This window comes from Rattus norvegicus, chromosome 6 (genome assembly GCF_021556685.1).
Source record: "Rattus norvegicus strain SHRSP/BbbUtx chromosome 6, alternate assembly SHRSP_T2T, whole genome shotgun sequence".
NCBI lineage: Eukaryota > Metazoa > Chordata > Mammalia > Rodentia > Muridae > Rattus > Rattus norvegicus.
In genome coordinates this window covers 17,339,794-17,352,023 of record NC_141539.1, presented here as the reverse complement: position 1 = coordinate 17,352,023, position 12,230 = coordinate 17,339,794, and the positions used below count along the sequence as shown (strand labels likewise).

Sequence of the window (12,230 nt, the reverse complement as noted above, 5' to 3'; positions counted from 1 at the left end):
TCCTCTTTTCTCTCAGTCCTGGGAGTGCTCCCCCCCCCCCAATATTCTTTTCTAAACTAGTTTTTACTTATATGACCAAGCCAAGGATTTCCCTATCCTCTGGATAGGTCTCCTCTCAGGGCTCCAGGCAGAGCCACTAGCCTGTGGGATGTCTCCATTAGATTCTGCCAAGTCACCATGTAAACTAAAAGGCTGCTCATGCCTTGTGTTTTTCACCCCTTCTACTGGGTCTGTTCAGCACCTTTTCCTTGTTGGACAATGGCCACAGCATCTTAACTCATCCCTTGGTCCCCAGTCTCTCCATAAGCTGAACATAGCTGGCAGTGAGCTTCCTAAACACAAGCCCTGACATGCCGTGCTCCTGCCTGGCATCCTTCAGCGGTTCTCTGCAGGCTCCAGCCCACCTCCTTAGCTGGCACGAGGAGTTGCAAATTAGGTCTCTATGCATCGCGCAGTGCCCCTGACACACTGCCAATGGAGTACCAAGACAAGCCCCAATGCACTCTTGCTTTAGGACCCCAAATCTAACATGCATCACGAATCCTTCTAGGTCTATCTCTAAATGAATCTGAGAACCACTCCTGTAGATTTCCCAGTGAGAGGGTTGCCCTCTGGGATCTCATAATAGCCGCTTAACTTCCTTCCACTTCACTGGTCTTGGTCCCCAGCTCAGGGTACCAAGGGCAGTGAGGTAAGAAGGGAGGTGACACTCTGGACTGGATATGCTTGTTTTCCTGTTTTCTTTCATGTTCAATGTACCAACTATGCTATCTCTGTACGTTTCAAAATCAAAGGCCAGTAAAGTGGTGAATGTCTTTAATTCCAGCACTCAGGAGAGAGAGGCAGGCAGATCTCTGTGAGTTTGAGGCTAGCCTGGTCTACAGAGTGAGTTGCAGGACAGACAGGGATACACAGAGAAACCTTGTCTCAAACAACAACAGAGTCCTGCTGCCCAAGGGCTAGTCTAGCTCAAGTTCTTCTCTCTCAGGAACCCTCTGGCTCCTTAAGACCACACTTGAGCTCCACAAATTCAAGACTGGGCAAAGCAGAAAGGCTTGCTTCAACGTTTTCAGCAGACAGGAGGACCACCCACACATGCACACATTCCTTGGCTTTAGAAAGGCTGCACTGCTCCTGTAGTCTAGTGCCAAAACACATTTTTGAACAAATATTAACCAGGGCTTCCCTGTATTCACAGGCTGAACACAAAAGATGTACTTTGAAAGGCCTTGTGTCAGATTTATAGATAGGAATGGTAGCACCCCACCCCCACATCTAACACCATGCCTCCCTGAGATGTGAGTAAGAGGTAGGGAGGGAGGGGAGATCCTTGGAAATTCTCCCCTCCCCCATTTTACCAAAACTTTAATGATCTTCTGTGGTCATGATCTTCAACCATGTGCACTGGGCTTACACTTCTTTGAAGTTTATGAAAAAAAAATATATATTTCACTCTTACATCCACTATTTTTTTTTCTTAAAAGAAAAACAAAAACGTGATTAGTTCCAAAAATAAAACCTGAAGGGGAAAAAAAAAGCTCAGACAAGAAGCAGAGCTCATGGCTAAAGCAATTGTCACTGTGATTAACAGCACATGAGGGTTACCTGCCTCGTGGGCTCCTATCTTAAATGTAATTAGCACAATTTCCCCGAGGTTACCCACTGTTCTTAGCATTTATGCCAAGTTCTTGAAGCAGCCACTTTAATAGCAGCAAACGACGGGAAAGCTCTTCTGGTATATAGGCAGATGCTCATGTTGCAGGCAGGGAGCCCCCATCATCCCGGACGGATGCTGGGCCCTGTTAGCTCAGAGTTTTGGGATGGCATTTCTCTGAAGTCACCATGAAGCCCAGCGCCAGCACCCGCTGTGAGAGCTGAAGCAGGCAGAACTGCTCCAGGAAAGCGATACCTGATGCCAGCGTTCTTGTGGATGTGTCTGCTATGCTGGTGAAAGAATCCGTGTGTGTGCGTGTGTGTGTGTGTGTGTGTGTGCATGTGTGTGTGTATGTGTGTGTGTATGTATGTGTGTGTGTGTGTATGTGTTTGTGTGTTGGTGGGATGGTTATGATGGTGCAGAGAGAACAGAGGTGAGGAGGGGACAGTCATGTGACTTGTCTGTAAGAACTGGAAGGCATTGCTGTCACTGGCAACAGATTGAACACCGGCAACGCCGGAAGTATAATTATTGAGACTTCTGACTCTAGTTCACACACAGTTCATGCCTATGCGTATGGAATCTAACATTGATCATGTTCTTACCATAGAAGAGTAGTTAAAAAAAAGAGAAAACCCATGAACCAGAGGAACCATGTGATTGGCTCCTGGCAACCCAACAACAAAGGCAGTACCATAGCCGGGAGGGAGCTTTTGAGGGCATGGCTCAATGGCAGGATGCCCATGTTGCCTATACAAGGCCGTGGGCCCATCCCAGTACTGGGAAAGAGGACGCTTTATCTACCAGTCCTTTAGTGCGCAGTGAAGCATTGGCTCAGAGAATTAAGTCAATCAAGGAGGGACACAGCAAGTGAGTCAGTCAGCTCAACACAGTAACATGCATCTCATCCAAACAAGAGCTGGGTCTCAAAGTCAAGATTTATTAACTCTTCAAATGTTCAAGCTATACAAATTCTGTTTTGCCGATGTGCATACAACATGTTTACGTCAAAACAAAGTTGATGTTTAATAAAATATTATCTCCATAAGGACTGAAGAGGCCAAAAAGCTTCAACCATGAGTTAAATATGGGATATACATCTATAGGTAGTACCAAAAGTCTGACATAAATACGCATGTAACACAGCCAAGAAAAACTGTGACCCGCGCGATCACACATTTTACTACATCTGTATTAAGGTAGAAAACACGGTTACATCACATAGACTAAGTTGATTTAAGGGCTTTTTTATTAGATGACAAAAGCTATGACCATGAACCATCATTTCTCTAAAACTTAACCATACAGTGTAGTTACCTTAAGTCACAGACTACACCCTCCATGTCATCTCCTACAGGGTGACACAGTACATCTGACCGCTCTCGTGATGTATGTGGTGACCATTAATGGAGATTGTCAATAGTGGAATTAACAAGATTGACCACATGTGCATTTTGCAGAGCCACAGCCAGTAAGAAAAGGAATCGATTAAAAGTGGTTAAAACCAAATACCTCTTTTAACCTGCTTGATCACTTGTCTTCTAACAACAAAGGCCAAAAGCGCACACAGGTTGCCTCTTCCATAAAAATCTTAAATGGTGAAATACTTAATCCAGGTTTAGATTACCACAGTAAGACATGTGATTCTCTCCTGTGTGCAGGGATTCTGCTGGGCCTGACTCACGAGGCACAAGGAACGATAAGTCATAGGCAAGTCTATTTGACCATACTGGGCTATTTAAGGCAAGTTCTCTCTCTCTCTCTCTCTCTCTCTCTCTCTCTCTCTCTCTCTCTCTCTCTCTCTCACACACACACACACACACACACACACACACACGCAATCCATCCACCTATGGACTTTATCATATGACAGGCCCAGATAGGAACCTGAGGAACAACATACTCTCAACATAACTACAACATGTCAAACCATAGACATCCATGGCTACATCCCACACATAGCTAAATGAGAACTCTTCCAAATGTTTGTATATGACCCCAAATACCCAAGTCTGAATTCTAGAAAAAGTACTTTAAATTAAATGCTCCAATATTCTGCAATAAGGCTTTCCACATAAGGCTACCTTTTGCTACAAGGTTACTTGGACAGAATTCCTGAAAATAACGAAAATGTGCACCAACACTCAAGCTAATTCTGCACTAAAGAGAGAGGCCTTGGTCTCATGAGGGATGTCGGGGTGACTTGTGGAAGTTATGCTTAATCCAAAAGCAATATTGAAATACACAGAATTAAATGATCATTTTTGAGCTTAAAACGGAACTGTCACGACACGGACGGTTCAACAGAACACGCTTCAGTGCAGAACAGACACACGCTTTACCTTTACATATAAGTCAACTAGAACACGTTGATTAAATTTTTTTTTAAAAAAAAAAACCTGTGTAATGCAAACTTTACAGAAGTAGACCTCTACTTCCAAGTTAGAAAAGGCCTGACGGGTTCTCTTTGGGCTTTCCAGGCAATGGCTTTCTAAGATGGAGATTAACACAGATCTGAGGCCCGGGCCGTTTGGTGTGTTCTGTTCATGTGTAAGCCATCAGTTTGGAACCTTAGAGGTAAAGAGTGGCAGATGTCACACACCACAGAAGAAAAACCGGGAGATTTCTGCTCTAACCCAAGACTTAGTCTATGTTGTTTTAATTATCGAACAGACTGATGAAACGCTAGTCAGTAAAAACGAATCTGATTACCAACTAGAGTAACATTCAAAATGTTTCTCTTAAAAAAGAGAATTAGTCCCACAATGCTCCCAATATAAAGATAAACTAATCAATAAACAAATGAATGATAAGGGAGAGCTTTTTTAAAAAAGTTGGATGGTTATCTTACTCCTTGACCTAACTCTTGATGACATTAAGAGAAAAAAAATTCTAGGGGCCTGGAGAGATGGCTCAGTGGTTAAGAGCACTGACTGCTCTTTCAGAGGTCCTGAGTTCAAATCCCAGCAACTACATGGTGGCTCACAACCATCTGTAATGAGATCTGATGCCCTCTTCTGGTGTGTCTGAAGACAGCCACAGTGTACTTATATATAATAAATAAATAATATTTTTTTTTTTGAGCTGGGGACCGAACCCAGGGCTTTGCGCTTCCTAGGTAAGCGCTCTACCACTGAGCTAAATCCCCAGCCCCATAAATAATTTTTTTTAAAAAAAAAGAAAGAAAAATTCTGGTTTTGCCCAATAACTTAATCATATAACATGGAGAAACATTGTTTTAGGGGTAGGTTTGGCAGGAACTGCTTATGTTTCCAGATTAAATCAAAATAAAAGAAACAAAGCAGATTAAAAAAGTTAAGATGACCTAGCTGGACAAATAAAACTGATGATGTCGATGGTGGTGGTGGTGGTGCTGCTGCTGCTGCTGCTAACACTAAAAGACCTGCACACTGAGTACTGCAGAGATTCACAAGGCAAATTTCCCTGGCCCACGATGCCAGTTGTCATCAGGTTGTAAAGTCGCCGCTGAGGCTGTTGTAGGCAGATGTAAAAGCATCCTCCGGTACCACTGGTACCCACCCCAGAGCTGTTCCCAGGCTGTCATGTGCTAACAGTGAAGGCGGGTGAGGCCAATTACAGTGTATGCTCCTCTAGCTGGAAAGATCTGAAGTCTGCTGATTTAGTAATTAAAAACAGGCCCTCCACTTCAATTCAAGCACTTCCAGACACAGATACCAACCAGCTACACCTTCTGCCCATGGAATGAGTCATTCTTCTTGTAAACTGTATAAGGAGAACAATTAGGAGATTTAAATAAAACCCACTTTCTACTCTTGGATGTGGCAGGCGGGCCTAAGCAACTTGCTACTTCCTGCTCATTGTGCCTGGTGTCACATGCTATCAGTATGGTGGCCAGGATATAGACTTGCTTAGTGTCCCCAGGGGCCACATTAGGGTACTCCCTACACATCCCCTACATTTTCTTGTAAAGGAAACCACCCAGGGTGGCTTTCTCATCCCCCTAAAACTGCCTGGTTGTGGAAAACCTCGTCCCCAACCTGGGTAATGGCAAGGCCAAATAGATGCCCCTGACCATCAGAAGGGGAAACGTGCAAAGGCAACCCTCCAGGAGAAACCAAAGGGCGAAGACGCTGAAGAGAAGTCAAGATGCTACGTGGTACAGGATCATACCAGCCCTGATCCCTGACCCCCAGGGGCAGGAGGGGACACACTCAGCCAGGTGGTTGCTCTAAGTTCCTACAGTAACACCTGTGTCCCTGGAACAAATGAGACTGTAAATATAGGGTTGTAGATATTGTCATTGCGGGCGCGCGCACTCACGCACGCAAGCACGCACACAGCGTGAGTAGCACTTGCCCGAGACCTCGGCATTTGGAAGGCTGAAGCAAGAGGATTTCAAATTTGGAAGGCTGAAGCAAGAGGATTTCAAAGGCAAGTTCGGCCTGGGCTATCTAATCTCAGATTTGAGACTGTCTCCAAAACAAAATGAGGGATACAGATCTAACCCGGGAGCTTGTGCACCGTTGGCAGGCATTCTGCCGCATTGTACAACAGAGCTAAACTCCAGCGCAAAAGATTTATTTGTTTCTTACGTGTATGGGTGTTTTGTCTTCTTGTGTGTCTGTGTGCTACCTGTGCAGTTCCCAGAAGAAGGTGTTGGACCCCCTGGAGTTGGGAGTTAGAGACAGTTGTGAGTAGCCCTGTGGATGCTAAGACTCAAAGCCTGGTCCTCTGGAAGAGCAGCCAGTACTCTTAATTGCAGTCATCTCTCCAGCCCCGAAAAGATGGATTTCTGAGACTTTTGGCTAGAATAATCTTTTCTCTAGACAAATTTTATTAGAATAATAAGTAGGGTCAGGGATTTGTTTTCGGAATACTTATGAATATTAAACAGAAATAATAAAACATCGGTGCATTATTTGTTATTTTTAAAAGTTGCCATAATTTTCATTACTCTCTAAATGCTAGGAATTGTAGCCATTAATCAAGCGTTTGATAACTAAGAATTGGGGACCCTATTGATATTGATTTCACGTACAATTGTTATAAATAGTACTGGATGCATTTATCCTACAGTTACAACAAAGTATATCTCTATGAAAGCTTTTCCCACAAAACGTGTTTTATAAATATATTTCCCGTCAGTGTAACCCAAGTCTAGGTTTAAGACCCTCTAGGTTTCCTCTCCATGTTTGGACTGAAGATCAGTAATATTTGTTTAGCATAGTCTTAAGATTTATTTAAGGGTTGGGGATTTAGCTCAGTGGTAGAGCGCTTGCCTAGGAAGCGCAAGGCCCTGGGTTCGGTCCCCAGCTCCGAAAAAAAAAAAGACTTAGCAAGATTTATTTAAAATATAGCCATTAGCCAAAGCCTTTTAGGACATGTGTAGGAAATTAGAGGAATGTAATGTTCAATCAAATACTACATTAGTGTGTTACTCCTGAAGAATTGTAAGGGGGTGGTTCTGATGCCTGATGGGGGAATCTGTTTACTGACACTGAAGGTCTTCCCGCCCACTTCCCCTCCCCCAATTGGTTCTTGATCTATCCATAAAGATACCAGTGGCCAATGGCTGAGCGGAAAGAGGCGGGACTTCCATGTTCTCTCAGGCAAGGAGAGAGAGAATTGAGATACCTGGCAAAGAAAGACTGGATAGGGTCGGAGCTACAGAGGAGATCTTCCAAAATGTAGGAGGAGAGGGAGAGTGGCCCGAAAGTGTCTTGGGTAATAGGACCAGTAGGCTTCACAGAAGGTAACTGAGTAGCTAAGCTGATTTAGAGGTGTTGAGCTGGGAGTGAAGGTAGGGCAGGTCAGTCATGTGAGGCTTAGAACTGTCCGACCGGGGTTGGGGATTTAGCTCAGTGGTAGAGCGCTTGCCTAGCAAGCGAAAAGGCCCTGGGTTCGGTCCCCAGCTCCGGAAGAAAAACAAAACAAAAACAAACAAACAAACAAAAACAACAACAACAACAAAAAGAACTGCCCGACCATTGAGCTTAAAAGCATATTTGTGTGTGTGTGTGTGTGTGTGTGTGTGTGTGTGTGTGTATGTGTGTGTTTTATCCATGGATCTGAGACAGCTCCTGGGAGGGTGCACACAGCGGACTCACTGGGAACTCAAAGCAGTGTAGACTCAAAAGAATGTCAGCAGGAATCTATTAGAAGTCTGTCATGCTAAAACACCTCAGTATAAAAATTTTAAGATTAAAAAAATAATAGTTATAGGGTAGGCCGTATATGTGAGCGAAAGTATCTGCAGAGGCCAGGCGAGGCCATCAGATCCTCTGGAGCTGGAGTTGTAGGTGGTTTTAACTCTCCTGATGTAGGTACTGGGAACCCACTTTGGGTCCTCTGCAAGATCAATACATACTCTTGTTTTTTTTTTTTTTCCCGGAGCTGGGGACCGAACCCAGGGCCTTGCACTTGCTAGGCAAGCGCTCTACCACTGAGCTAAATCCCCAACCCCGCAATACCTACTCTTAACCACTAAGCCATCTCTCCAACCCCCAGGAGGATCTTTAGACTAAAACAGGCAGAGGGCTTTTCAAGGTACAAAGCTTTCTCAGACAGTATCTGCAAGTGTGAGGGCAGCTAACAGTGATCTCTGTGCAACGGTGGCCACACTCTTCATGGCTTGACATAAAGACTGTATGTAGACCAGGTTGCTCTCAAATTTGGAATCCTCCTGCTTAGTCTTTTGAGTATTGGGATTATAGCATATAGTGGCTTCACATGGAAACAACACCCGTTAATTCAATGCTCCTACTATGAACACATGATTAAAAGAATTCAAGAAAAACATTAGCCAGACACCTGTGAACACATTTAATTTTTTCCTAAGGCAGGTTAACTGTGAAGTCTTATCTTTGAGACGCCTCCCTTAGAACTCAGCAACACGTTTCCTTTGTAGAAATCGACTATGGATAGATACAGACTTCAGTTCTACCGGGAAGCTCAATTTTCAAGCTTTTCTATAGTGACATCCCTAAAACATGCAGAGAGATAAAGGAGGGAGACAGAAACAGACAGAGACAGAGAGAGGTGAGAGAGAGAGAGAGAGAGAGAGAGAGAGAGAGAGAGAGAGAACGAGAACTCACTAACACTACTTTCAGGGTGACAGAGGTACCTCCCTTGTCTGAATCTCTGAGAATCCAAGGTCAGGTAAAAGAGAAGTATTCAAAGTAACCCAACCAAAAGAAACGTCATCTTGCATCTAGCTCCTAGTGTCTGTATCCTCAGGCGAGTGAACACAAACTCAAATTAATTTGGGTTAATGAAGAGAGTCAGCTTAATAGACTCAGAACACACTCAATGTATATCAATTGTGGAACTGTTTAATGCCATCAGTGAGCACTTCTTTGTCTTTCTACTTGATTAGTACCTTGTAAGGGACACAGAGACTCATCAGCAAAACGTTTCCTGACACAGGCAGCACAATTCAGCTCCCCATAAAGCCTTCCCATCTGTTCATGAAAACACACTGTTAGGGACGAATATCCTGCCACAATAAAAAAAAAAAAAACAAAAAACCACCATATATCTAGGAATACAAAGAAAATTCCCCAGTATGAAGAGCTCTAATGCCAGCCTTATACCAAGGGTAAAGAGTGGAAACTTCCCCCTGGGACTGGGAGTAAGAACAGGATGTCGCACAAGCCACTTATATTTGACATGGTACTAAGTCCCAACAGAGGCAATTAAGCAAGAGAAAGAATTAGGAAGTGTCTAGTTTGCAAAGAAAGAAATAAAACTACCTCACTGATGATGTCATGACCACAATAGCAGAGAAGAACCAAAAAACGCTTTGGAAGCTGTGAGAGCTGACAGGGAATTCAGCTAGGCTAGAGGGTAAGACCAATATAAAATAATCAGAATTACCACATCCTAGCGATAGGCACTCTCAAGATGAAATCCAGATATTGCCAACTGGGTGTGATGGCACTTTTGAGCAGAGGACGGTGGATCTCTCCGAGTTCAAGGCCAGCTCAGTCTACACAGTGAAGCCCAGGCCAGCCATAGCCACTTAAGTGACACTTTGTCTAAGTTACAAAAAGCATCAAAAATAGCAACATAGCCAGGGATGAATTAAACCCAGGAAGTGCACGCAGAAAGGTAGACATCTCGGTTCCAAGAAACAAATGGAATGACAGCCCGTGTTTACAGACTGGAACACTTAGTATTATTTACACAGTGACACCATTGTAATTGATTCAGAGATCTGATGAGATCAGTTCCAGGCCAAACTTTTAACTACCAGCCCCTGCATGTGGAGCACTCTTGAAATTCCTGCAATTTCAAAGCTCCTGAGGCTGTCAAGAGCGAGAGGACTAGGTTCAAAACTAGCCTGGGCTACACAGAAAGTTCAAGTCCATCCTAGGCTAGTTAGACCCTGAAAAAAAAATGTTTTTCACAAAGAGAAATCCTAAGTGTCTTTCAAGAAGAGAAACTATACAATGGACCAGTGAGGTTGCTTGGTGGCTAAAGGTGCTTGTCCTTGGGGCCTGACAACCTGAGTTTCATGCCAAGATGCCACAGTAGGAAGATATCTGATTCCTGAGGGTTACCCACACCCACACACGTGCCCCTCGCATATACAATATCAATAAATTAAGTCTAAAAAGAAAAAGGACATAGAAGTTCATATAGAAATGCAAGAGACCAAGAACAGCCAAAATTCTTGAATTCTCTCTTTTTAAAAAGATTTATTTAGCTGTGAGCGTTCTATCTGCATGTACACCTACATGCTAGAGGGGTCATAAGGTCACACTATAGGAGCTGGTTGTGAGCCACCGTGTGGTTGCTAGGGATTGAACTCAGGACCTCTGGAAGAGCAGTGTTCTTAACTGCAAGCTATCTTTCTGGCCCCTTGAAAAGATTATTTCCTGATTTCTAAACTCACTAAGCTGTTATCTTCTGTGTGTTTCTGCTGTAGAAATAACTGGGAAGGATGTGGTTCGACAACCGTAAAACAAACACTTGGCTTACATCTGAATTTAGCACTCGAAACTGGGAGTATTACTTTCCCCTAATGTAAGTGAAGTATCCGAGCGACTGGCTAAAGTTGACTCACACTGGAAGGACGAGTACATAAGCCACAGATATAAATGTATATTTACTAACTCATTGTATATTAGTATAAAAAAATCAATCTGTCACTATGCTTCCAGTACTGGTTGGTTTTGTGTCAACTTAACAAACAAGCTGGAGTCATCAGAAAGAAAGGAGCTTCCCTTGAGGAAATGCCTCCATGAGACCCAGCTGTAAGGCATTTTCTCAATTAGTGATCAAGCGGGGAGGACCTAGCCCATTGTGGGTGGTGCCATCCTGGGCTGGTGGTCTTGGGTTCTATAAGGAACCAAGCTGAGCAAGCCATGGGGAGCAAACCAGTAAGCAGCACTCCTTCATGGCCTCTGCATCAGCTCCTGCCTCCAGGTTCCTGACCTGCTTGAGTTCCTGTTCCAACTGACTTCCTTTGATGATAGGTGTAAGCTGAATAAACCCTTTCCTCCCCAGCTCGCTGTTTGGTCCTGGTCTTTTATTCATAGCAACAGAAGCCCTAACAAAGACATTTCCTTTCTTTCAAAACAAAAAAGCACTTTGGCATTCATACCCTGCAAATGCCTCTGTTCCGTCAGGGGCAGAACTGCAGACACAGAAAACACGACTAGTAATTGAAGTCTAACAAAAGGAATCTCTCTTCATGGCAGCATTATGGGAGTTGTAGTTTCAGTGGACCAGGCATAACTGAGGACAGAGTCATTGCTTGTGGGTGAACGTGAAATAGCATTCTCCATGGCTTTTACCCACTGAATGTCCTTTATGCTTTGACTTGGATTATGCAGTTGGATTCGTGGTAATATTGTTAAATACCCACCAGAGCTACTAAATGAAATTTCAGCACACACAGGAACTGGTGTGGTGGCGTATGTCTATAAATTAGGAGCATTGCTACACAGTTGAGGCCAGCCTTGGTTACACACAAGAAACAAAAACACAGTAAAATAAAGTGCACCATAAATGCAGATTATCACGTTCCATTCCCTAAAGTGGCCATTAAGCCTACACAGAAGGCCAGAAGCTAAAGTGCACTTCTGAGAAATGTGGCGCAGTGGGAGTGCGCTTGACTGACATGCTTGAGGTCCTAGGTTCGATCCCCAGTAGGAGAAACAAGGGTTAAAGTGCTTCTTGGGAATGTCTGAGAGAACTGGGAAATCTAAAAACTGTACAAGTTAAGTTGTCACCTAGCAGAGCATCAATACCATACTCGGCGACAATTCACAAGTCTAGGGACCGCAACAAACTGGGCAGTGAAGCACTAATTTTCCTTCTGAAGAAGAACCGTTGTGCCCATCCCCATGGATGCAGAGGGGTTCTTGAAAGGCAGGAAGCAAACACCATATGAATGCTTGCCGAACAAACAGAGCAGCGTATGCAACCTTCCCTGACCAACTGGAGCCAGTCCAGGGTTCTTGGTTACAGCTGTGGTGCTCTCCTAAACAATGCAATGACAGTAACCAACTGCCCACAATGCACATTGTACGTGCATGCATGCGCCATTTTGAAAATTCTACTAAAGGGCAGGAGGGTGGCTCTGTGG

At 43.9% G+C, this 12,230-nt stretch overlaps 1 long non-coding RNA gene across 1 annotated transcript; it reads right to left on the bottom strand.

Annotated features, from left to right (window-relative positions):
• Positions 1 to 2,574: 2,574 nt before the first annotated feature.
• Positions 2,575 to 10,429, bottom strand: LOC148005059 (uncharacterized). Its single transcript, XR_015622727.1, has 2 exons — positions 8,731 to 10,429; positions 2,575 to 3,430 (listed from the first exon to the last, which is right to left on the bottom strand). It is a non-coding gene; the product is annotated as an uncharacterized LOC148005059 (long non-coding RNA).
• Positions 10,430 to 12,230: the final 1,801 nt, after the last annotated feature.